This window comes from Canis lupus, chromosome 26, assembly GCF_011100685.1.
Source record: "Canis lupus familiaris isolate Mischka breed German Shepherd chromosome 26, alternate assembly UU_Cfam_GSD_1.0, whole genome shotgun sequence".
Classification (NCBI taxonomy): domain Eukaryota; kingdom Metazoa; phylum Chordata; class Mammalia; order Carnivora; family Canidae; genus Canis; species Canis lupus.
The window spans coordinates 28,928,983-28,955,914 of record NC_049247.1 but is presented as its reverse complement, the minus strand read 5'-3'; the positions used below and the strand labels follow the sequence as shown (position 1 = coordinate 28,955,914).

General features: G+C 48.5%; 1 long non-coding RNA gene across 3 annotated transcripts; it reads right to left on the bottom strand.

Moving 5' to 3' along the window:
- Positions 1–15,179: 15,179 nt before the first annotated feature.
- LOC119866236 lies at positions 15,180–26,303 on the bottom strand. 3 transcript variants are annotated; one of them, XR_005379440.1, is made up of 8 exons: positions 26,148–26,303; positions 25,805–25,975; positions 24,232–24,301; positions 22,732–23,696; positions 19,323–19,622; positions 17,969–18,905; positions 15,544–17,450; positions 15,180–15,249 (listed from the first exon to the last, which is right to left on the bottom strand). It is a non-coding gene; the product is annotated as an uncharacterized LOC119866236 (long non-coding RNA). The 3 variants fall into 3 exon arrangements; XR_005379439.1 differs by having other exon boundaries at positions 15,544–18,905; positions 26,071–26,303; XR_005379438.1 differs by having other exon boundaries at positions 15,544–18,905.
- Positions 26,304–26,932: the final 629 nt, after the last annotated feature.

Here is a 26,932-nt window from a genome sequence, read left to right as displayed (position 1 = left end):
CCTCAGTGGACACCTTTACACGGTGGATAGGGGCTTTCTCCATACCTCGGGACACTGCGGAGGCGGCGGCCACCATAGCCCTCCAACACATCATTCCGAGGTTCGGCCTCCCGCGGACCCTACCATCTGACAACGGCCCGGCCTCATCTCCAGCATCACCCAGCAAGTCTCCGAGAGCCTAAATATTACCTGGAAACCCCATATCCCATACCAACCCCAGTCTTCGGGTAAGGGAGAGCGGGCCGACGGCCTTCTCGAGGGACGTCTCACCAAACTGCCCTTGAAGCCCGCCCGTCCTGGCCACCCTCCTCCCGCTGGCTTTAACAAGGCTCAGAGCTTCCCCTAGAGGGCCGTGGGCTCTAAGTCCCTTTCAGCTTCTCGTGGGCGGCCCTTCCTGCTCACTCAAAATCTTCCCGTCACCGCCTCCTCTGCTCCTATCTTGCCTACCTTACCTAACTCTTCTAAGAGCCCTCCTGCGGGCCCATGCGACTCAGTCAGCCCGACTCCAGGGGAACCCACAGCAGATACTCCCCAAGCCCTGGCCCCAGGGGATAGCGTCCTGCTACAAGAACTATACCCAAAAACCTTACAGCCTAAGTGCACCGGTCCCGATACGGTGGCCCTTACGACCCCCACGGCCGCCAAACTCCTAGCACACCACCCGCGGGGTACACAGCTCTAAGTGAAAGCGAGGCCCCTCACGACACGGATGCGCAGGACCACCTTTGGGACCTACTCCAATACTGCTATGGCTCCATCCTCCTCCTCCTGGTCCTACCTCCTGGTCACTCCACCACTGACCCTGGGTTTAGGTGGACGTTTACATGACAGAAACCTGGCACCGGGGAATGTCCACCACTGATTGTCAACCACTGGGTTGCCAGGCCCTCATCAATTTCTCCATCCCCAATTGCCAGTCAATTCCTGTATCCACATCTGATCCTAGAATCTCTTCCACCTATGATCAAGACCCATCCTACCTGCCAAAACTACCCGGTTGAAATCCACGGATGCTGCCCTTATCGCTACTGGAATATTCATCGCCTTGGCCACTTGTGCCGGGACCCTTTCGCCGGCACCTTTGCAACCAGTGACCCATGAGGCCGCTTCTACAGAACACACAGTAACTATAGCCTAACTATTCTGGACCCTTGGGATTCCCACTGGGCGACGGGGGTAACCGCAAAATTGTACCGCTGCCCCTTTTCCTCCTACCCTACCGTCTTCTCTCCCCGCATCTACACGACATACACACGTGCGGCTCTCACTTCCACCAATCCAACCCGACCGAAGGAACCAGACTCCCACCATACGTGCACAGGAGCAACTTCTCCAAACCCACCTACAGGCTACCCCAGCTCAGGCCCGGGGCGGGGCCCCTTCTCCTAGATGAAACTTAGCCAACAAGGCACTTACTTCCCTCTCCAGCCTTTCAGGCATGGGCAATCTGTCCCACTGTTTTATCTGTGCCGCCTGGGGCAAAGCCCCCCTCTTCCCTGGTGGCCGTTCCCCTCCCTAACGCATTGAACTGCGCCAACCTCACACCCGCACCTCCAGGGCATTGCATTCTCCCTCTCTCCTGGACAATGCCTTATTCACGGACCCTCTCAACCACCACTTCCCCCTTAGGACTGCTTTTGCTGCATCCCAAAGATTTTGAACGGTTGTATCTTCATTCTCATTAGTTTCCATGAATCTTTTTAATTCTTCCTTAATTTCCTGGTTGACCCTTTTATCTTTTAGCAGGATGGTCCTTAACCTCCACGTGTTTGAGGTCCTTCCAAACTTCTTGTTGTGATTTAGTTCTAATTTCAAGGCATTATGGTCCGAGAATATGCAGGGGACAATCCCAATCTTTTGGTATCGGTTCAGACCCGATTTGTGTCCCAATATGTGGTCTATTCTGGAGAAAGTTCCATGTGCGCTTGAGAAGAATGTGTATTCAGTTGAGTTTGGATGTAAAGTTCTGTAGATATCTGTGAAATCCATCTGGTCCAGTGTATCATTTAAAGCTCTCGTTTCTTTGGAGATGTTGTGCTTAGAAGACCTATCGAGTATAGAAAGAGCTAGATTGAAGTCACCAAGTATAAGTGTATTATTATCTAAGTATTTCTTCACTTTGGTTAATAATTGATTTATATATTTGGCAGCTCCCACATTCGGAGCATATATATTGAGGATTGTTAAGTCCTCTTGTTGAATTGATCCTTTAAGTATGATATAGTGTCCCTCTTCATCTCTCACTACAGTCTTTGGGGTAAATTTTAGTTTATCTGATATAAGGATGGCTACCCCTGCTTTCTTTTGAGGACCATTTGAATGGTAAATGGTTCTCCAACCTTTTATTTTCAGGCTGTAGGTGTCCTTCTGTCTAAAATGAGTCTCTTGTAGACAGCAAATAGATGGGTCCTGCTTTTTTATCCAGTCTGAAACCCTGCGCCTTTTGATGGGGTCATTAAGCCCGTTCACATTCAGAGTTACTATTGAGAGATATGAGTTTAGTGTCATCATGATATCTATTCAGTCTTTGTTTTTGTGGACTGTTCCACTGAACTTCTTCTTAAAGGGGAATTTTAAGAGTCCCCCTTAAAATTTCTTGCAGAGCTGGTTTGGAGGTCACATATTCTTTTAGTTGCTGCCTGTCTTGGAAGCTCTTTATCTCTCCTTCCATTTTGAATGAGAGCCTTGCTGGATAAAGTATTCTTGGTTGCATGTTCTTCTCATTTAGGACCCTGAATATATCCTGCCAGCCCTTTCTGGCCTGCCAGGTCTCTGTGGAGAGGTCTGCTGTTACCCTAATACTCCTCCCCATAAAAGTCAGGGATTTCTTGTCTCTTGCTGCTTTAAGGATCTTCTCTTTATCTTTGGAATTTGCAAGCTTCACAATTAAATGTCGAGGTGTTGAACGGTTTTTATTGATTTTAGGGGGGGATCTCTCTATTTCCTGGATCTGAATGCCTGTTTCCCTTCCCAGATTAGGAAAATTTTCAGCTAGAATTTGTTCAAATACATATTCTGGCCCTCTGTCCCTTTCGGCGCCCTCGGGAACCCCAATTAAACGTAGGTTTTTCTTCCTCAGGCTGTCGTTTATTTCCCTTAATCTATCTTCATGGTCTTTTAATTGTTTGTCTCTTTTTTCCTCAGTTTCCCTCTTTGCTATCAACTTGTCTTCTAGGTCACTCACTCGTTCTTCCACCTCGTTAACCCTCGTCGTTAGGACTTCTAGTTTGGATTGCATCTCATTCAATTGATTTTTAATTTCTGCCTGATTAGCTCTAAATTCTGCAGTCATGAAGTCTCTTGAGTCCTTTATACTTTTTTCTAGAGCCACCAGTAGCTGTATAATAGTGCTTCTGAATTGGCTTTCTGACATTGAATTGTAATCCAGATTTTGTAACTCTGTGGGAGAGAGGACTGTTTCTGATTCTTTCTTTGAGGTGAGGTTTTCCTTCTAGTCATTTTGCTCAGTGCAGAGTGGCCAAAAGCAAGTTGTATTGGGAAAAAGAGAAAAAGAGAGGAGAGAAAGAAGGAAAGAAAAGAGAAAGAGAAAAAAAAGGGAAGAGAAAAAAAAAACGAAAGAAAAAAAAAGAAGAAAAAGAGAAAGAAAAAGAAAGGAGAAAAAAAAGGGGGGGTGGGGGAGGAAAGAAATCAAAAAGCAAAACAAAACAAAACAAAAAAAACAAAAACACACACACACACACACAAAAAAAAAAAAAAAAAAAAAAAAAAGAACCACAGGGGAGTATCTTCTGATTCTGTGTTCTTTAAGTCCCTTGGCTTCTCCTGGAAGTTGTCCGTCTAGCTGGTGTTCTGGGGGAGGGGCCTGTTGTGCTGATTTTCAGGTGTTAGCAGTTGGGGGAGCTGCTGTGCCCCCGCCTGGTGCAGGGCTCAGTGGGTGTTGTTTACCCCGTGAGGCCGCAGGAGGAACAGCCCCAGTGGCGGGGCAGCTCTGGAAACCTGGATTCAGCTCCGGCAGGAACTCCGACTGCAGGGCCTGGAGGCTCCGGGCGGGGCCGCTGATCTGCTCAGCTGGGGCAGGAGCGTCCTTGCTGTCCTGGGCCCTCCTGGTCTCTGCCTGTCCCGGGGGAGGCCGGATCCTGGGCTGTGTCCTGGCGCCCTGTGCTCCGGAGCCTGCGCTGGTGGATTCGCGCTCCCGGGCCGCGCAACCCCCTCCGCGGAGCCGCCGCCCGAGCCCCTCCGAGCTGCTCCTGGAACCGCGCAGGCCCCTCTGCACGGAGCCTCTTCCTCTGCCCGAGCCCGGCCGAGCTGCTCCCGGGGCCGCGCAGCCCCCTCCGCGGAGCCGCCGCCCGAGCCCCTCCGAGCTGCTCCGGGTCCCGACGTGCGCGCTGCAGCCCTTAGGGAGCTCGGCGCACTCTCCTGGGCGCGCAGTTGCTGTTACTGTCCCGGGGAGCCCGAGGGCATCTGCTCCCTCCTGGTTCTGCTCCAACTCCCCGCGAGCCCCTTTCCGCCCGGGAAGGTCGGTGCAGCTCCTGCGTCTCCGGGACGGGGCTCTCCTGTCCTGGGGACACTCGCCCCGGCCTCAGCCCGGCTCCTCGCGGGGCCCCTCCCCCTTGGAGGCCTTTGTTTCTTTATTTCTTTTTCCCCGTCTTCCTACCTTGATAGAAGCGCGAACTCTTCTCACTGTTGCATTCCAGCTGGTCTCTCTTTAAATCTCAGGCCGAATTCATAGATTTTCAGGATAATTTGAAGGTTTTCTAGGTAGTTTGGTGGAGACAGGTGATTTGGGGACCCTACTCTTCTGCCATCTTGCCCCTCCCACTTCCCTTTGTCTTACTCCACCCTTAGGTCTTCCCTGCGTGTAGTCACCCTGTCAAATGTTACCTCTCATCACGCCCCGATCCGTGGTCTCTCTTGGCGCAACGGGCAGCCTTTCTGAATGTCTAGGTACCTCTGCCTCTCTCCTCTGTCTGCCTGTCTTTCTGGTTCCGCGACGAACTCTCTCTAGTCGGGCAGAAGTAGCCCTCCTGGCCAGCCTCCCGGAGAAGCACAAACGAGTGATCTTTCTCCCACTACTTATCGGGGTCTCCCCGGCTTCAACCCTGGTGGCCGGGTTGCCAGGCCCTCCTCAATTTCTCATCCCAATTGCCAGTCAATTCTGTATCCACATTGATCCTAGAATCTCTTCCACCTAGATCAAGACCATCCTACCTGCCAAAACTACCCGGTGAAATCCACGGATGCTGCCCTTATCGCTATGGAATATTCACGCCTTGGCCACTTGTGCGGGACCCTTTCGCCGGCACCTTTGCAACCAGTGACCCATGAGGCCGCTTCTACAGAACACACAGTAACATAGCCTAACTATTCTGGACCCTTGGGATTCCCACTGGGCGACGGGGTAACCGCAAAATTGTACCGCTGCCCCCCTTTTCCTCCTACCCTACCGTCTTCTCTCCCCGCATCTACACGACATACACACGTGCGGCTCTCACTTCCCACCAACCAACCCGACCGAAGGAACCAGATCCCACCATACGTGCACAGGAGCAACTTCTCCAAACCCACCTACAGGCTACCCCAGCTCAGGCCCGGGGCGGGGCCTTCTCCTAGATGAAACTAGCCAACAAGGCACTTACTTCCCTCTCCAGCCTTTCAGGCAGGGCAATCTGTCCCACTGTTTATCTGTGCCGCCTGGGGCAAAGCCCCCCTCCTTCCCTGGTGGCCGTTCCCCTCCCTAACGCATTGAACTGCGCCAACCTCACACCCGCACCTCCAGGGCATTGCATTCTCCCTCTCTCCTGGACAATGCCTTATTCACGGACCCTCTCAACCACCACTTCCCCCTTAGGACTGCTTTTGCTGCATCCCAAAGATTTTGAACGGTTGTATCTTCATTCTCATTAGTTTCATGAATCTTTTTAATTTCCTTAATTTCCTGGTTGACCCTTTTATCTTTTAGCAGGATGGTCCTTAACCTCCACGTGTTGAGGTCCTTCCAAACTTCTTGTTGTGATTTAGTTCTAATTCAAGGCATTATGGTCCGAGAATATGCGGGGACAATCCCAATCTTTGGTATCGGTTCAGACCCGATTTGTGTCCCAATATGTGGTCTATTCTGGAGAAAGTTCCATGTGCGCTTGAGAAGAATGTGTATTCAGTTGAGTTTGGATGTAAAGTTCTGTAGATATCTTGTGAAATCCATCTGGTCCAGTGTATCATTTAAAGCTCTCGTTTCTTTGGAGATGTTGTGCTTAGAAGACCATCGAGTATAGAAGAGCTAGTTGAAGTCACCAGTATAAGTGTATTAATCTAAGTATTCTTCACTTTGGTTAATAATTGATTTATATATTTGGCAGCCCCACATTCGGAGCATAATATTGAGGATTGTTAAGTCCTCTTGTTGAATTGATCCTTTAAGTAGATATAGTGTCCTCTTCATCTTCACTACAGTCTTTGGGGTAAATTTTAGTTTATCGATATAAGGATGGCTACCCCTGCTTTCTTTTGAGGACCATTTGAATGGTAAATGGTTCTCCAACCTTTATTTTCAGGCTGTAGGTGTCCTTTGTCTAAAATGAGTCTCTTGTAGACAGCAAATAGTGGGTCCGCTTTTTTATCCAGTCTGAAACCCTGCGCCTTTTGATGGGGTCATTAGCCCGTTCACATTCAGAGTTACTATTGAGAGATATGAGTTTAGTGTCATCATGATATCTATTCAGTCTTTGTTTTGTGGACTGTTCCACTGAACTTTTCTTAAAGGGGAATTTTAAGAGTCCCATTCTGTCCTCTGGCAAGAGCGAGGGTGTCTACCACCAAGGGTACCACCCATAATCAATGGGCACCTCATTTCACAACTACTGGAGACCCTCAGCCCAGACCCTCAGACCCCCCAACCTCACTCAAGTAGCCACTGTCCACGTCGTGGACCGACCCTCCGAGGACCTGGTGTCCCGAGGCAACAACAAAGCCGACTCTCCACTGCCACGACCCACTGCTAGACCCCCACCAGCTTCCCCTCCTCTTCCTCCACACACCACAGTCCCCTCTTACACACACCAGGAAACACTCAGACAGACACCCAAAAGGATGGGAGGAATCGCCAGGGACACAGGCCGCATCTTCATTCCAAAGAAACTCGCTCTTCCAGACCCTTCAGCCCCCATGATCGTTTCAGACATACGGCAGGCCCTACACGTCGGGCCCAAGGCCTTACACCAGTTCCTACAACCCCTTTTCCACCCTCCACATGTGCCACAGGTTACCGGAGAGGCGCCGAAGTCTTGCAAACCCTGCTCCACGGTCAACGCTCGAGGGGAATTCGCAGGCCCGGCGGGGCCCAATCCCCAGCTCTGCGCACACCAACCTGGCGAGGACTGGCAGCCTGACTTTTCCCACGTGCCACGCCATAAATCCTTTCCCTACCTGTTAGCCTCAGTGGACACCTTTACACGGTGGATAGGGGCTTTCTCCATACCTCGGGACACTGCGGAGGCGGCGGCCACCATAGCCCTCCAACACGTCATTCCGAGGTTCGGCCTCCCGCGGACCCTACCATCTGACAACGGCCCGGCCTCATCTCCAGCATCACCCAGCAAGTCTCCGAGAGCCTAAATATTACTGGAAACCCCATATCCCATACCAACCCCAGTCTTCGGGTAAGGGAGAGCGGGCCGACGGCCTTCTCGAGGGACGTCTCACCAAACTGCCCTTGAAGCCCGCCCGTCCTGGCCACCCTCCTCCCGCTGGCTTTAACAAGGCTCAGAGCTTCCCCTAGAGGGCCGTGGGCTCTAAGTCCCTTTCAGCTTTGTGGGCGGCCCTTCCTGCTCACTCAAAATCTTCCCGTCACCGCCTCCTCTGCTCCTATCTTGTCTACCTTACCTAACTCTTCTAAGAGCCCTCCTGCGGGCCCATGCGACTCAGTCAGCCCGACTCCAGGGGAACCCCACAGATACTCCCCAAGCCCTGGCCCCAGGGGATTGCGTCCTGCTACAAGAACTATACCCAAAAACCTTACAGCCTAAGTGCACCGGTCCCGATACGGTGGCCCTTATGACCCCCACGGCCGCCAAACTCCTAGCACACCACCCGCGGGGTACACAGCTCTAAGTGAAAGCGAGGCCCCTCATGACACGGATGCGCAGGACCACGTTTGGGACCTACTCCAATACTGCTTTCAAAGCTCCATCCTCCTCCTCCTGGTCCTACCTCCTAGTTACTCCACCACTGACCCTGGTTTAGGTGGACGTTTACATGACAGAAACCTGGCACCGGGGAATTTTCAGCACTGATTGTCAACCACCGATTCTCAACCGCCCCTGGAATGGCCAGGCCCCTACAGACTGAGTTACTGCGGGAGATGACCTGGCCGTCGCTTCTTTGTTCCTCCTAGTGTCACTTAGTACCTCGGACAGATAGGGGCCGCCAGTGAACAGAGGCCTCACCGGATAAACAGCTCCCACGGAGCCTTGCACCTGCTAGGGGGCGAAGCATGTCCCACATGTGCACACACCTGAGAATCAGCATGGCCGGCCCCTCCCCCAGAAGACCAGCTGGAAGGACAGGGGAAGAGCAAGTTCCTGTCCAAGCAGCGCTAGAAGGTTCAAGGCTAAGTCTAGGCACTTACAGTATATAAAATCAGAGGATACCCCTTCTTGTTTTTTGTTTCCCCCGCCCCCTTTCTTCTTTTTCCTGTACTAGTTGTTTTTAGCTAATCTGCACTGAGCAAAATGACTAGGAGGAAGGATTCACCACAAAAGAAAGAATAAGAAACAGTCCTCTCTCCCACAGAGCTACAGAATTTGGATTTCAATTCAATGTCAGAAAGCCAATTCAGAAGCACAATTATGAAGCTAACCGGTGGCTCTGGAAAAAAGCATAAAGGATTCAAGAGACTTCATGACTGTAGAATTTCGATCTAATCTGTCCAAATTAAAAATAATTAAATGAGATGCAATCCAAACTGGAGGTCCTATCCTGCTAAAAGATGAAAGGGTCAACCAAGAAATTAGAGAATTAAAAAATTCATGGAAGCTAATGAGAATGAAGATACAACCACTCAAAATCTTTGGGATACAGAAAAGCAGTTCTGAGGGGGAAATACATCACAATACAAGCATCCATCCAAAAACTGGAAAGAACTCAAATACAAAAGCTAACCTTGAACCTAAAGCAGCTGGAGATGAACAGCAAATGAACCTTCCACCAGCTGAAGAAGAGAGTTAATAAAGATTTGAGCAGATCTTAACAAAATAGAGACCAGAAGAACTGTGGAACACATCAACAAAACCAGGAGCTGGTTTTGAAAGAATAAGATAGATAAACCATTAACCAGCCTTATTAAAAAGAAGAGAGAAAAGACCCCAAATTAATAAAATCAGGAATGAGAATGGAGCGGTCACCAACACCAAGGAAACACAAAGGATTATAATAACATATTATGAGCTGAGCAGCTATACACCAATAAATTATGCAATGGAGAAGAAATAGACGCATTTCTGGAAAACCACAAACTACCAAACTGGAGCAGGAGGAAAGAGAAAACCTGAGAGGTCGATAACCAGGGAGGAAATTGAAGCACTCATCAAAATCCTCCCAAGACACAAATACGAGGGCCACATGGCTTCCCTGGGGAATTCTATCAAATGTTTAAAGAAGAAACCATGCAGATTCTACTAAAGCTGTTTGAAAGATAGAAAGAGATGGGATACTTCCAAACTCGTTATATGAGGGCCAGCATCACCTTAATTCTAAAACCAGACAAAGACCTGTCCAAAAAGGAAATTACAGACAAATATCCCTGACGAACACGGATGCAAAAATTCTCAACAAAATACTAGCCAATAGGATCCAATGATACATTAAGAAGAGTATTCACCATGACCAAGTGGGATTTCACCGCGGAACGCAAGGCTGGTTCAGCACTCCTAAAACAATCAATGTGATTGATCATATCAGCAAGAGAAAATCAAGAACCATAGGATCCTCTCAATAGATGCAGAGAAAGCTTTTGACAAAATACAGCATCCATGCCTGATCAAAACTCTTCACACTGTAGGCATAGAGGGAACATTCCTCAGCATCTTAAAAGCCATCTATGAAAAGCCCACCCCAAATATCATTCTCAGTAGGGAACCACTGGGAGCCTTTCCCCTAAGATCAGGAATACGACAGGGATCCTGAAGTGGGATTCAAATCCAGAACCCGAGGATCATGAACTGAGCCAAAGGCAGATGCTTAACCGCTGAGCCCCCAGGCGTCCCTCATCTCTCACTTTCAACCAAAAGCTAGAAACAATTAAACTTAATAGGCATGTTGAATCCCTAGAGAAGAGGTCAAAAGCTTGGTGTGTTTGTGCCAGTGAGCCAAATTGTGAATGTAAGGAAAAGTTCTTAAAGGAAATTGAAAGGGCTATTCCAGAGAACACATAAATCCTAAGAAAGCAAAAGAATCTTACCACTTATATGGGGAAAATTTTAGTGGTTTGGATGGAACATCAAACCAGCCACAATATCTCAACGCAAAACTTAATGCAGAGCAAGGCCCTATCGCTCTTCAATTCTGGGAAGGCTGAGAGATATAAGGAAGCTGTAGAATAAAAGACTGAAGCTAGCAGAGGTTGGTTCCTAAGATTGAAGGAAGGAAACCATCTCTATAACATAAAAGTGCAAAGTGAGGCAGCAAGTACTGATGCAGAAGCGGTAACAAATTACCCAGATCAAGCTAAGACAACTCATGAGGGTGCCTACACTAAACAAATTTTTTTTAAGATTTGAGAGAGACAGCACCCACCCGCACACTCGTGAGTGCACAGTGGGGAGGGGAAGAAGGAGAGCGAGAGAGAAACTACAAGCAGACTCCACGCCGAGCACAGAGACCAACACAAGGCCCAATCTCACAGCCCTGAGATCATGGCCTGAGCAGAAACCAAGAGTAGGATGCTTAACAGACTGAGCCACCCAGGAGCCCCACAATAAATTTTCAACAGAGACCAAACAGACATATGGGAAGAAGATGTCATTTGGGACTTCATGGCTACACAAGAGAAGTCATGGCAGGCTTCAAAGGAGGGGATGACTCCCTTATTAGGAGCTCATGCAGCTGATGACTTGAAGTAGAAATCTAAGCCCATTTACCATTCCAAAAATCCTAGTGCCTTTATGAATTATGCTAAGTGTACTCGACAAATGGAGCCTGGATGACAGCACACCTGTTCACAACATGGTTTACTGCATATTTGAAACCCACTGTTGAGACCTACTGCTCAAGGGGGAAAAAAAAGATTCCTTTCAAAATATCACCGCTGACGATACACTTGGAGACACATTCTGACGGGAGTTGTACAATGGCATTAATGTTTTCCTGACTGCTACACATCTGCTCTGTAGTGCATGGATCAAGGAATAAGTATGACTTTCAGGTCTTATTATTTAGGAAACAAATTTTGGAGGTGCCTGGCTGGCTCAATTGGAAGACATGTGACTTGATCTCAGGGTTGTGAGTTCAGGCCCCATGTTGGGTCTAGAGATTTCTTTAAAAAACCTAAAATAATAATAAATAAATTTGTAAGGCTATAGCTGCCACAGTGATTCCTCTGATGGATATAGGCTAAGTAAACTGAAAACTTCTGGGAAGGGTTCACCATTCTAGATGCCATTGAGAACACTCTCATGGTACCAATGCAGAAAAAAAATCCAGAATAGAGACACAAAAGATGAAAGCAAATTACTATAAAAAAAATGACTAAATAATAAAGACAGCAAAAGACAAAGAAAGGAACACAATAGCAAAAGAAAACAACCAAAATGGCAATACTAAGTCTTTATCCATCAATAATTATTGAAATGTTAAAAATTAAACTTTTTATTTTATATTTTAAAGATTTTATTAGTGTATTCGTGAGAGTTAGAGAGAAGGGGGCAGAGATACAGGCAGAGGGAGAAGCAGGCTCCATGCAGGGAGCCTGACATGGGACTCGACCCTGGGTCCCCAGGATCACGCCCTGGGCCGAAGGTGGCGCTAAACTGCTAAGTCACCGGGGCTGCCCATAAACTCATTAAAAAAAAAAAGAAAGAAAGAAAAAGATGTATTTTTCCAGAGAGAGTGCACATGCATGTGAGCAGGTCAAGGGCAGAGGGAGAAGAGAGAGAGAATCCCAGCAGACTCTCTCCTGAATGCGGAGCCAGACATGGGGCTTGATCTCCTGACCCTGAGGTCAAGATCTAAGCCAAAACCAAGAGTCAGATGCTCAACCGACTGAGCCACCCAGGTGCCCCAGCATTAAACTCTTTACTCAAAAGCCATGGAGTGGCTGAATGGATAAATAAAACAAGAACCAGTAACATGCTGTCATAAGAGACTTGTGGTATATTGAAGAATACACACAGACTGAAAGTGAAGGAATGGAAAATATTCCATGCAAATGGTAACTAAAAGAAAGGGTGGCTCTGCTTATGTCAGACAAAATGGACTTTAAGTTAAAAATGGTCTCACGAAACGAAGAATGCCATTATGTAATGATAAAAGGGTTATAAGACTTGTAAATATACATGCACCCCACATCATAGCATCACAGTGATAGACAGTAATCCCCCTCACCCACGGTTTTGCTTTCCATGGTTTCAATTACCTGTGATCAACTGTGATCTGGAAGCAGATGACCCTCCTCCTTCTGAGGTAAGATCAGAAGATCAACAGTAGCCTAACACTACGTCACAAGGCCTACGTTATTCACCTACTTCATCTCATCACACAGGCATTGCGTCGCCTCACATCATCATAAGAAAAGGGGTGCGTACGGTACAATAAGGTATTTTGTGAGAGAGAGACATTCACATAACTTTTTTTAGGCCATGTTGTTACAATTTTTTGTATATTAGCTTTATCGTTAATATCTCACGGTACCTAATTCATAAAGTAACCTTTATCATAGAAATAGATGTTTAAGAAAAAAACAGGATATGCAGTTGATCTGTGAACACCACAGGGTTGAACTGCATGGGTTCACTTAAATGTAGCTTCTCAAAGAGCTGCCAACATTAAGCCACAAGGCATTTATTTACAACCGCATAGGACCAAACTGAAGGCCTTTAGCACAGACGTCCCATCTGTTGTTGCCTTCTGAGTACCTAGAGAGGCTCAGTGAGGCTGCCAGCATCCGCCCACCACAGGAGGTCCCAGGACTGGGCAGGTCACATCATGTACTAATGGGGTGATTGGGCTGAACTCCTGGGGCTGGCAGGTAGAAGGCTGGGCTAAAGTAGAAAGTGCCCAGAGGGCAGAGACAGTGCCGCAAAGAGAGCCCCACACCCCTGGTGCCCTCATCCCTCCCAAGTCCTCCATGCAGTAGGTGTGACTGCAGGCCTTGGGCCCCTCCTGGGCTGGGTGTGGACTCCTCCTCCTAGTGGTGCCCTGGCCCCATGGCCTCCTGGAGGCCAGCACACTCAAGTTTGGCTACAGTAGCTGTTGACCATGGCTTGTGGTACACCAGCAGGCAGATGGGGCAGCTATACTGAACCTCCAAGATACTGCTGCCACCTTTAGACCCACCCAGTGACCTACTGATGAGCCAAGGCTACCAGGCTGCAGGACATGGCCATCTCGGGGCCACCATTCCTGTCACGAGCCAGTACACTCACGTAAGTATGTATACAGTACCCTGACCCTATCTTCTCTTTTTTATTAGAGTGCAGGTGGGCAAGTTGCGGGAGGGAGTGGGAGAGAGGATCTTAAGCAGGCTCTATGCCCAGCATGGAGTCTACACTGGGGCTTGAATTCATGACCCTGAGATCATGTATGGTCTACGTTGAAATCAAGAGTCAGATGCTTAACTGAATCATCCAGGTGCCCCCACACCCTTGAAGGTAGACTCCATTGGGCGTGGAGCCCAATGCAGGGCCTGAACTCATGACCCTGAGATTGAGACCTGAGCCGACATCAAGAGTTGAACTCTTAACTGAAGGAGCCACCCAAGCACCCCTATTTTCTCTTCTTTGTGATTTTTTTAATATTTCCTTTTCTCTAGTTTACTTTACTATATAAATACAGTATATCATACATATAACATAAAATATGTGTTATTCCTGTCGGTAAGGCTTCTCACAATAGTATGCCATTAGTACTTACGTTTTGGGGGAAGACAAAAGTTATATACAGATTTCTCACTGTTGGCATCCGTATCCACCATGCTGTTCTCAAGGGTCAACTGTACTAACAAACTAAATTCAACAGCACATCAAGAGAGTCCTATACCCTGACCAAGTGGGATTTATCCTTGGGATTCAAAGTTGGCCTCACACATGCAAAATCAATGCAAATCAATGTGAGACACAATACAAACAATGAGACACAAATATTACATCATCATCATTTCAACAGACGCAGAACATGTGACAAACTTCAACACCAACTCATGTTCAGTAAAACTTCTAAAACCTCAACACAATAAAGCCCATCTATGAAAACTCTACAGCTAATATAACCAGTGCGTTAAACCTGAAAGAACAAGGCAACGATCTCCACTCTCACTACTGCTACTCAACACTGTTCTGGAAGTCCTAGCCTGAGCAATCAGGCAAGACACAGAAACACAAGGTATAGAAGTCATAAAGAAAAAAGTAAAATTATCTATTCACAGGTGGAAAGATCATATATGTAGGAAAGTGTAAAGACTTTCCACAAAAACCTACTAAAATTCAGTAAACTTGCACAATATAAAATCAACATATAAAAATTGGAGACATTTCGAAAGACTAACAATGAAATATCTAAAAAAGAAATTAAGAAAACAATTCCATCTACCATAACAACAGCAAGAATAAAATACTTAGGAATCAAAAGAGGTGCAAGACTCGTATGCTGAAAATTATAAACACTGATGAAGGAAATTTTCAAAGACCCAAATAAATGGAAAGACATTCCAAGTTCCTGGATTGGAAAAATACTGTTAACCTATCCATACTACTCAAAGTGAAGCCTCCATCTCCTTGACTCCTTCTCACCGTCTCTCTCATTTCTCCACCTGGGAGGGGTGTCCCCAGCTCTCCTCATATCTGGGTGCTTCTCAACACTCACCTATGAGTCATCAGAAGGTTCACACAGAAGCCTCAATTCCCTGATCTTCCCCACCACAACCCCCCTCAAAAAGAATAGGGGCTATAAAGGAAAACCCCAGTTCTGTCTACCTCCTTCAAAGGGAAAAACCTGGGGCTTCCCTGCTAGGAGTCTCTCCTGTGTCTCCGTTACTCTTCACACAAGTGACTTCTGACACTTTAGGCGTGAGGCGATTTTTCCCTGCAATGAGAACTCAGTCACATCACATCTCTGATACCATCCACCTGGAGATAGTGGCGGATCCCAACTTACCCGCCCAGTCCCACAAGACCGCCCCCGCCCTACTTCAGATGCCAATAGTAGTTAAGTCCCCAGGTTATACAACTTGTCTGATCTGGATGCAAATCAGAGGCTCCCATGAGCACCCCCTCGGGTTGGAGTAATTTGCTACAGTGGCTCACAGATCTCAGGGAAACACATTTACCAGTTATAAAAGGACAAACAATACAGATGAAGAGCCGGATGAAGACTTACACAGGGTGAAGTCCTGGCGGGGGGAGGACGTGCAGGAGTTTCTGTCCTTGTGGTGTTGGGGTACATCTAGGTGGAAGCTCTCCAAATCCCCTATGACTGGGGTTTTAGGAAGGTTTCCTCACATAGGCATGATCAATCATTCCATTTCCAGCCCCTCTTCCCTGCTCTGGAAGATGAGGGATGGGGCCTAAAATTCCAAGCTCGTAATCATGGCCTCATCTTTCTGGGGACCAGTCCCATCTGGGAGTCATCTGAGAGCACAGCCTGAGCCACCTCATTAGAACAAAAGATGATCCTAGCACCCTTATCACTTGGGAATTTATAAAGCTTTCAAGAGCCCTCTGGGGACTCCTGGGTGGCTCAGTGGGTTACCCTGCCTTTGGCCCAGGGTGTGGTCCTAGTGTCCCAGGATCCAGTCCCACATCGGGCTCCCTGGGCGGAAGCCTACTTCTCTCTCTGCCTGTGTCTCTGCCCCTCTCTCTCTCTCTGTCTCTCTCATGAATAAATAAAATCTTAAAAGAACAAAAGCCCTCTGTCAGGGATGGGGGTCAAAGACCAAATGCTGGAACAGAGGATGTTCCTAGTGTTATTACTTAGGAAATGACAAGGTTTCAGGAGCTCTGTGCCAGCAACTGAGGGCAGAGACTGATGCATATTCTCAATCATCTCATAGTGCTCCTAACTCCAATAAGCCCTCATCAGACTGGTATTCCTTCTGTCATTCTTACAGCGCTCCTTTGAAACCAGCTTTCTTACGGGTCTGCTGACTTGGTTTAGTGGGCCCCATCCTCTTTCAAAGCTAAGTTCTTGGAGAGCAGACACCCCGAATGTTTACACCGTCTTCCCGGTGAGAGCAGTTTCTGAACAAAACAGGAAGTCAACAAATATTTGAATAAATAGTTGAATGAACGCTCCGTGTTGATCGTATCACGTTCACCTATTCCTTTGATGAACATTTCATTGACCTCACTTTATAAACTAATGTTTTGAGAATTAACTCACCCAACTGCGTGTTGTTCAAAGTGGGAATACTGAAGCATAATGAAAGGGAAACTGGATAAACAGACTAGAAGTACCAGTGTCAGGCGAAGTTGTCCTTTTATACGCAGCATCAGAACACTTGCACAGTGTCCATGTTTGACCAGTGCTTGTCGATTTCATGAAGAATTGAGCCCCAGCTGGATCCAGAAACAGCAGTCCCCACTGGAGCGTTGGTTGTGTTTTCTTGTTTTGATAGTTTTCCTTGAAGCCACACCATCCGGGAAATCCACAACCACAGCTCCAGGACAGATGCTGCTCCTCTTCCCCATCAGGTCAGCTGTGCGTTTTCATTGTCAGGCCACTGAGGTAGAATTAGTTGACTCCATGTCAGCCCGCTGGGGTGGTTGCAACATTTCCTGCAACTTGGCGTGCACCCGGGAGAGTTCCACTCTGTTGAGCTTCCCCCACCTGTATTCATCCAAGTATACAACACATTCAGCAGGAACAGGGGACTGCACACGCTTCAGCTCCTTCAACCCTCCTAACTGTTGAAGCACGTTCGTGATGCCCGATGTGGAGATGACATTGTCGTAGAACACGAGCGAGGGGAGGCTCGAGCAGCAGCACAGAGCAGGCAAGCAGGGTTCGGAGCTGGGCTTCCTTCAGCCGGCAGCTGCACAAGTTCAGGTGCTGTAGAGTGCCAGACACCTCCCCCAGCAGAACCTGGAGGGGCCCAGGAACCGTGTGGGACAGGTTATTGCCACAGAGAACCAACTCCTTCAGGCGGGTGGCATGAATGCTCTGGGACAAGTAGGTGATGTCATTCTCAATGAGCCTGCATCCATTGATCACCAGCGTCTCCAGTGGTTTTGCAGGCCATTGTGGACAGACAGACACAGTCACTTCTTGGAAACTCGAGTGTCCCACTAGATACATTTGGGAAAGATCCAGAAATCTGGCCTGAGAAATTGGCACAATGCCTACCCGAGTCTGGATGCACATGGTGGGAGCCAGGCTTCTGTAGTGGTTAAGACCACAGAGTGTGGAGTGAAACCCATCCCCGCTGGCCATGGGACCTCTCTGTTTGCAGACTATGGAGTCAGGCACCTCTCAGCCTTAGCTTCCTAATAAGCCCCATCAACACAATTATCGCACATGCTCCACAAAGTGTGGCTGAATTAATGAAATTTAGCTATAGCTCCTACACATGGTAAAGCATAGGTTTTACTGGCTGGAGAATTTGGGAAGATGGTTCCCCATGCTTCTATTTACTCAAAGACCAGGCCCCAGGAGAACAGCTCTGTATTCGGGGGGGGGTAGGTGGGGGCAGGCTACAGAGAAGTCTGTGAGACACAAAAGAGAGGAAGGAGTTCATCAAATCAGCTGAGCTTAGACATTGGTGAGGGGGCAGTTCCCTCCCTCAAACACCACCCTGACAACGTACCATCCTGGTTCACTTTCTCTACATAAGCTCTAGGAAGACGAGACCCTGAGTTTGGTCAGAGTTTCATATCCATTCTTAGCTGTCTGCTTGGCACGGACTGAGTGCGTGAAAATGAATGAAAGAGTGAATGACAGGCCAATTTCAGACCTGCATCTTTCTCTTCTATAGCAATCGACAGCCACTGGCTGGTCCAAGACCTCAGCCTTGCAGTCTGTGTCCTCAGTGACTCTGCGGCCTCACAGGATTGGAAATCCAGGCTTGTCTCTGCTCCGACGCAGCGGGGTTCAGGGAAGACTCCAGGGATCCTGGCCCCTGGCCCTTCAGAGGGACTTGTCGCACACTCACTCAGCATCTTATGCAGCTGGCCCGAGAGACAGCCAAAGATGAGATGGAGCTTCTAGAGGCGGCCCAGTGGACTCAGCAAAAAGAAACAGTCTGCAGGGAAATCCCAGGGGATGTCGTTCATGATGAGGTTGCCCAGGTTGCTCATTTACCCTTGCGCGGGTAAAAAAACTGGATTAGGTCAGAACGGGAGCAGAACGTACTCCTGTAATGAAGCCTCAGCTCCCGGATGGTCTCCAGCTCCAGCATCCCCAGGATCTCGACAAGGCTGAGGAATGGCACTTGGACAATGACCAGTGTCTGACAGTGGAGGCGCAGACCGCCATGGTTCTTCTCGACTCTCTGGAGTATGTACGAGGGGAACCCAGACAGGTGGAAGAAGCCGAACAAACCACCTAGGAAAAGGTCTCTGTGTATTTCCTCGGGTTCTCGGTGATGCTAAGGCTGTTCTTTGTAACTGGGTGTCAGCTTGTCCGCCTCCGGCTCTTCTAGCATGTGAGTGATGACAAAGGGTGCAGGAGTAGCCTCCGAGCACTCCTCCCAGTTGGAGTGCTCAACGTCATGGGTAAAATCCAGCACCTTCAGCTTTGATCTCCTGTGGGGAATGAGGAGGAGAGCAGACATGAGGAATTTCAGGCCTGTAGAGCGGGGCCGGCAGGAGACCAGCAGCAGCGGCAGACCCTGGGGACCCACCACTGTGCCAACCAGCAGCCCTGCCCTCTGCCGTCCACTACGCCTTCTAGGTGCCCTCCTTGCTTCCCCACATTATACGTTGCCGGGATACCACCCAGGAACCCAGCCACACTCTTAACCACCTCAGTAGCATGATCAGCTCTGAACTATGCCAGGACTCTCTTCACGGAGGGACTCTGACAATGGCCTCAGGGCCTCATGATGACAGATGCTGCACCACCAGGAGAGGCTAGCACATGCTTGGACTCCACATCCCTGAATCCAGCTCCCACTTCTGCAATTCACTGTGCCCCTACCAGCACCCCATCTCTCCAGTTACCTGGGCCAAACAGCCTTAGGAGGAACCAATTCCAGCCCATCCAGGACGGCTTCCAAGAGGTCTTGAGTTCTTGACTGATCTCTTAACGGTCCCAGACGGAGGCAGGGAAAGGGCCAGGCCTGCACCATTGCTGTCACAGTCTTCGTGTGTCCCCCATCAAAGGCTGCTGTGGACAGAGTTGGGAAAAGGCCCACAGGGAGCTCTTCCAGGTCACGTACAGCTGAGGCCTTCTCATTCCGCAGGCTCTGTGCTGCAAGATCCAAGAGATTGAGAGGGTCTTGTCCACTCATCTCCACCAACCTGGCACAAGGTTAAGGGAAAAGCCTAAGTAGATTTTCACAGTGCTCAGCCTCCTCCTGTTGGCACAGGACACTCAGCCTCAACCACCCATCTTAGCAGGAAGTGAGACCCTAGGCGGTCCTCCACCTCTCCTGCCATCCTACAACTTCTAGTCCTAAATCTTCAGCTCTTTCTCTGCTAGGTTCACCCAGTGTCCCTTAATACCAGCTAAGTGAAGGAAAACAATTATGGCTTCATCTCCATTCTTTATTGGACTTCAGAGAGTATAAATTGTTCCAAACCTAATTTCCTGAACTTTCCCAAAGATCATCACCATCTCCAAGGTGATTTCAAGGAGCCGGACAGAATAACCCATCTCTTACCCCAGTCCAGTGGTAAGAGGTCGGGTCCTGAGGTTTTGTTTGCCTTCTCTGGCAAGCAGAGCTTCTAAAACAATAACGGCAACTTTCCACAAGTTCAGATCTGTCCTCCTTCCTGCTCTATGGAATACGTCCCTATTCACATTCTACCAAGCTCAGAGCAATTCAGAGACTAGAAAATTATTTTTAAAAAATCAAGAAGACATAAAAAACCCCTATTATGGGGCTAGTGAATTTTTGACATAAAATGTCAGAAAAAGACAAGAGAAGGGAACATTAAAGCACCATCGTGGGGTGCCTGGGTGGTTCAGCTCTGCGGCTGCCTTCAGCTCAGGTCATGATCCCAGGGTCTTGGGATTGAGCCCCGAATGGGGCTCCCTGCACTCAGCGAGGAGTCTGCTTCTCCCTCTGCCCTTCTTTCCCCGCTTGTCCTATCTCAAGTAAATAAATCTTCTTTAAAATGTACCATCTCAGGTATAAGTAGATACAAAGGTCGTTACTAAAACATTACTAAGAAGAACTAATTGGTGTTCTTTGAACAGAATCACAAAGCATTTCTTCTAGGAACAAGAGCAGACTGACACATTTGAGAATCTCTCAGTGAACTTCTGATGACACATGGACAACTGAGCTTGAGTGCTCTCAGCTGCCTCCTGAAACCCTAAATGAAGTAAAGGAATAGCTAAGACCAGAAAGTCAAGGAGAATGAATTAGCCCCACTCTTCAAGAAAAGCCAACTTTTAGAATCTGAAAAAGGTGGATTGGGAAACTAGTGTGCAGACTACAGAAGCCAACACCTAAGCCTATACAGGTGGTGAAATCAGAAATCAATTGCAGAACCCACGAGGCCTCAGGAGCAACAGCCGCAGGCAGGGCCCCAGGCGAGGGCCAGAGCCACCCGCCAGCACTGTGGTACTCGAGGAGGCTCTACAACCACATGCATTTACCTCCACCACCAGCACGGCCAGCAATCCACACCCGGGCCCGACCTTCCTCTACTTCCCACCCCGACTGCTCTGCTGCTCCCTGGAGCAGTGCTCAGCCCTCACATCCCATGGCAGGCTGCTCTTCTGTGGGGCACAAGGGGAATGCGCTGGGGCAGGTTTGGTACATGAGCATTTAGAACCACCAAAACACTGGACTATGACCCAACTGAGCATGCTCCACTTATGTATGAGCAGGAAGGGGCACCTGGCTCAGAGCTGAGGCCCGGGAGGCAGCTTATGGAGCAGGCAGGACAGGAGGGCACACCAGGCCCCTGTCACAACCACCAACTGTTCTGATGGCAGAGCTCCTCGGAAGCAGGAGGGCCCTTGCTGCAGAAGTGGCTGTGTGTGAACCCTCCCCTGTGCTTCTGAAATGTCCCATTTCTCTGAAGGAACAGCCCAAGAAGAGCCACATGCCTGGAACCCAGAGGGGTGTCTCTGCCCTTGCCCCTCCCTCATGCCCCTCTCACTCAGCAAAAAAGTCAGTCCAACTACTTGACTCCTCATGAGGGATGTATATCCTACTGATGGCTGCAGAGGACACAGAAAAGAGGTCTCCAAAGGTCGGCAGTGAGAACTCCCACACTCTGAGGCGACCTCCATTCCCCTCCCCCTCAGCCTGTCAGCCTTCCTCCCAAATGCCTTTCTGAGGAGGAGCCATTCCCACCTACAGCTGCTCCCACCTGAAGCCACTAAGCATCTCCCCGCTGCGCATCTGCACCTGAACGATCCTCATCAACCTCCCTCTGTAGTTGCGGTGGCTGTTTAAGCACAGTCTACTTGTCACACTGACTTCTGCTTTCTCCCTTTGTGGAGATTCTCAGCCCAAGGCCTCGGGCCTCTGCCCAGCAGGTAGGAGGAGATGAGGCCTCTGGCTTCTGAGTGCAGCCAACAATGGGTCACTCCTCTTCTCCTCCACAAAATCCAGGATCTATTGCTGGCCAACTGACCACGTGCACCGCCTGAATGCACTTCACCTATGTGGGAAGGGTCTCCCCTGAGATTCCAGTGGCCTCTAATCCTGGGGAAGACTCAGAAGAGGAAGACCAGTGAGTAAATGATGGCCTTGGCCACTGCAGCTGGTCTTGGGCTATGATGGATACTCATCTTGTCCTCCCTGCATTATTTGTTGCAGATTCCCCTCAAGGTCCCTACAAACTCTGCTGTCCTCCTCGCTAAGTTGCCAGGTGGCCTTCCTCACACCTTCATCTCTAAAATTTCTGAGCCCCAGCTCACCAGGCCTCTTTTGGCAAGGGTTGTGGCACTTGTCTTTTTACTGTCACAACGGGGCAAGGGAATACCAAGAGGGTCCTGGATGAATCTCCTGGGAGTCAAACTTATTGCTCTTTATGCCCTGGTTTTAATTTTTTTTTCCGATTTTATTTATTTATTCATGAGAGACACAGAAAGAGAGGCAGAGACAGAGGCAGAGGGAGAAGATTTCCCTCGGGGAGCCCGATGTGGGACTTGATCCAAGAAGTGCAGGATCACGCCATGAGCTGAAGGCAGGTGCTTAACTGCTGAGCCACCCAGGCGTCCTTCTATGTCCCGGTTTAAAAGCAGCCCTATCCTTTCCTAACCTGGGTCATTCACTCCAACCAAGAATGGGGGCTCCTTTGCTTGCCAACTCGGTGCTAGACACAAAGAGGATAAAGTCTTCAGGTGGCAGCCGTGGCTTCTAACTCTGTGGGACTCCTCCGCTCACCAGTGGATAGTTGTGGAACCTAACCAACGTTATCGCTTGGTGGGTTTGACAGAACTTACCTCACAAGATGCAGTTCTGGGCATGCGGTCATGTCATGTCCAACGGTCTTCCACCAGGGCCCAGCAGCATTACAGGAACGGCTTTATGAAACATATCCGAGCCACCTCTGTGGACAGCATGGGTTTGCTCCAGACTCCTGGAAGGTATCGTTCCCTACCCATGATACACCCAATCCTCTGAGATCTGCTCAGTCTTATGCCCAAGTAACAAGGCTGCTTTCAACTGCAGCTTAGACTCTGCTGCTCTGCAGAGAACTTTCCTATTCTGGGATACACTCAAAAGTCGAAGTCTTTTTGGGTTCAGTCAGTTAAGAGTCTGACTTTGGTCAGGTCGTGATCTCAACGTCCTAGAATGGAGCCCTGCGTTGGGAACTTTGGCTCAGGTTGTGATCTCAATGTCCTGGGATCGTGCCCTGTGTTGGGATCCGTGCTCAGCAGGGAACCTGCTTCTCCCTCTCCCTCTGCTCCTGCCCTGTGCTCTCCTTCTTTAACAAATAAAACCTTTTTTTTTTTTAAGTGGCAGTCTTTTGTGTCACCTGGTATACAAGGCAGAGAGTGTTCTGAGATGTGGAATATGTTGTCTCCAAAACCTGAAAAGTCCTCTCAGGCATTGTGCTTCCTTCTCTGCAGGAGATTCAAGTGGTATAACTCATGTTTTACTTTGGATGATAGGACCCAGCATGTCCCCAACTGTTGGGGCACTCAAAATTGTTCTCATGTGGCAGATAATTGAATCTTCACAGGCATCTTCTCCAACAATGGAATGCACGTTTCTTACCAAGGCTTCCAATGTGCCAGACATTTCCTGTAATCTAACTCCATTGACAAGCTATCAGAGGAGCAAATGGGCACAATGTTCTTCAGATACCCAGGTGGTACGTGAACTATGACAGACTGGAAAGGTACAACCCTGGAGCAATGGGAAATGCATACTGTTGTCTGCTCCATGTGAATCCAAACGGTATCTGATAGGGATAGAAAGAAACACATTTGCCAACTAATGTTTGTATACCATGTACCTGAGAAGTCATGAATCTGGCTTGAGCGAAGAGACTACATCTGGCATAGCAGCCTCAGTTGGGGCTACTATCTGGGTGAATTTATGGAAATTTCGGCCAACCTCCAGGATGAATCTGGTTTCTGCAGGGGTAGACAGGTGAATTAAATGGAAATATGACAAGGACCATCACTTGAATCCTTTATATCCTTAAGAGGAATAAAATTAGGGATGCCTGGGTGGCTCAGTAGTTGAGCATTTGTCTTAGGGTCAGGGAGTGATCCTGGGGTCCCAGGATCCAGTCCCACATTGGACTCCCTGCATGGAGCCTGCTTCTCCTCCCTCTGCCTATGTCTCTACCTCTCTCTCTCTGTCTCATGTGAATAAATAAAATCTTTTTTAAAAACAAAGGAATAAAAAAAACACCAAACAAAACGAAACAACAAAAGAGTAATAAAAATATCCGTCATTCCTCCTAGATTGTGATATTGTTTTATACTTACTATTTTGACCAGGGATGGAAACAGGTACAGAGACCTCCACTTGGCCTCCACAATCATGATAGTTCTGATCCTACAAATGAAAGACGCAATGTGTGTTCTGCATGGATTTTCAAACATTCTATTCCATTAAACATCTGCAAACTGAGTAATGTCACACGGTTACCATTGTGAGCTGGATCCTGACCTGGGATTCTATTTATTTGGCTCCCCATAGGCCCCATCCTAACAGTGAGCCACGATTATGTTTTGTATATCCAGAAACTAATGTTAACTCTGACCCTACATCCAACAATATTAAAATTCTTGGTATATTCCCCCTTCCCCAGTCCACTCCTCAAATTACTCCTAGAGTCCAATCCCCCTTGTTTATTTACATTTACCCAAATGTGGGAGGCATTTACCTCCCAAATGGCCACAATGATTCTAGCCTCCTGGTATTCAGTCATTCCCTTGTGAAGTCCCCTGCCTCACTGAGTAAGGCAGACCTGTGACAATCTGTGACAATTACAATGTGTGACTTCCAACGTTAGGTCATAAAAGGCATTGTGACTTCCGCTTTGCTTCCCCTGGATCACTTGCTTTCACGTCATGGAAACACCCAAGTAGCCTTATGGAAACATCCATGAGGCAAGGAATTGAGGCCTCTGGTCAAAAACTTACTGGCCGGGCACCGGGGTGGCCCAAGTCATGATCCCAGGGTCTTGGGGTCAAGCCCCACATCAGGCTCTCTGTTCAGCAGGGAGCCTGCTGCTCCCCCTGCTTGTGCATGTGAGTAAGCTGCCTTGGAAGTGGACATCCCAGGCTCAGCTCAACCTTCAAATGACTACAGCCCCAACCCACATCTTGTGTGCATTCTCAGAGACACCATGAGCCAGCACTATCTGGCTAAGCTTTAACTAGATTTTTGACCCACAGAAACCACGTAAGATAACAAAAATAGTCAATTATGCTACTAAGTTTTGGGGTAACTTATTGCACAGCTACAGGTAAAAGATATGCTGAATAACTGTACGAAAATTCCTGGAAGAATATTTATCCCCTTGCCATACATACATGGTCCTTTGTTCTGGGGACCTGGCCTCCTCTTCAAAGACTAGACAGTCCCAGGCCTGAACACTGACTAGAACTTGGCAAGGGATCATGCCTTTGTATTGAGCCGTCTTCAGCCTCCCATCATCCAGCCTTGATTTCTTTTGATAATAAGAGTACTACTCCTGGTGGCTGACCTTCCATTTTGTACGAAAAACACTGGGCTCTTCAAACCATTTCTGGAACCCTTTGTGGGTTGGTGCCTTGGCTGCCACTCCAACCTCATGGCTCACAGTAAATGGTGTAAACCTGGCCTCTGATGGTTCAATGCCACCGCCTGACCTCAAGTGCTGCAGGGTCCTGTCATCCGTTTCTATGAAAGCCACTCTTACTGTTTGTCAGCACTGGCCTATGCACGTACCCCACCACTGAACTGTTTAACGACGCTGCTGTCCCTCTCATCAGCATATTCCTAGAGCCTTGGTAAATGATGTGTTTGTTGGTGCTTCCTGTGGAATATATCCATTTGCTTGGGTTTTCTTACCTTAGAAAGTCATCATATGTATCCCAGCTTCACAATCCCTGAGCGGTTTAGCCTTCAGCTGCCATCTGTCAGGGGTCCAGCAATTTCAACCTCACTGAGCACGGGCCGTAGCTTCCTTTCATGCTTCTAGAAGCCATCCTTGTAGCAAGTTCACACAAACTCCTGCGGTCCCTGACAGAATGTCAAACCTTGTATCTCAGAAGAATACTCCCAAAGCAGTAAATTCACCCTACCCAATCTGAATCCCCCTCTCCTTTATCAAGCACCTATACTCCAGTCCCAAACACGGTCCCCAAGCTGGTACTTGCTGGTTAGGTCGTTCAGCCTCCTTAGGGTGTAGTACCTTCATCTGCCTTCTCAGCCTGAGCGCATCTCCTGCTCTGTTATGCTGGAACATAGCCCCAGTTACACACAAGGGGAGAAACTGGAGAAGAGGGCAAGAAGAGCAAATCCTGTCTCAGTGAAGGATGGCTCTGCAAGTATTCAAATAAAAGACTTTGATGGGGTTTTTGTTTCTTAGGGGGATGGTTTTTTTTTTTTTTTTTTTTTGGTTTTGTGTCTTGTTTTCTTTTTAGGTAGGCCTCATGCCGAGTATGGGGACAGAACTCACCCCCCAAAGTCAAGAACTAAGCCAAGATCGAGTGCAATGCTTAACCAACAGAGCAACCCAAGTGCCCTAAAGATTTTAGCTTTGCTCGTTTTGTTTTTAAGATTTTATTTATTCTTGAGAGAGACAGAGAAAGAGGCAGAGACCTAGGCAGAGGGAGAAGCAGGCTCCGTGCCAGGAGCGCTATGCAGGACTTGATCCCAGGACCCCAGGATCAAGCCTTGAACAGAAGGCAGATAGATGCCCAACTACTGAGCCACCCAGGCGTCCCAAGATTTTAGTTTTTAATAGAGTGGGAGGGCAGCCCGGGTGGCTCAGTGGTTTAGCGCGCCATCAGCCCAGGGCCTGATCCTGGAGACCCGGGATCGAGTCCCACGTCAGGCTCCCTGCAAGGGGCCCGCCTCTGCCTCTGACTGTGCCCCTCTCTCTGTCATAAATAAATAAAATTTAAAAAAAACTAGAGTGGCTTGGCCCACTCAGTCCCATGGGCTCAGAGGGTTCAGGACGATTTCAGATCACAG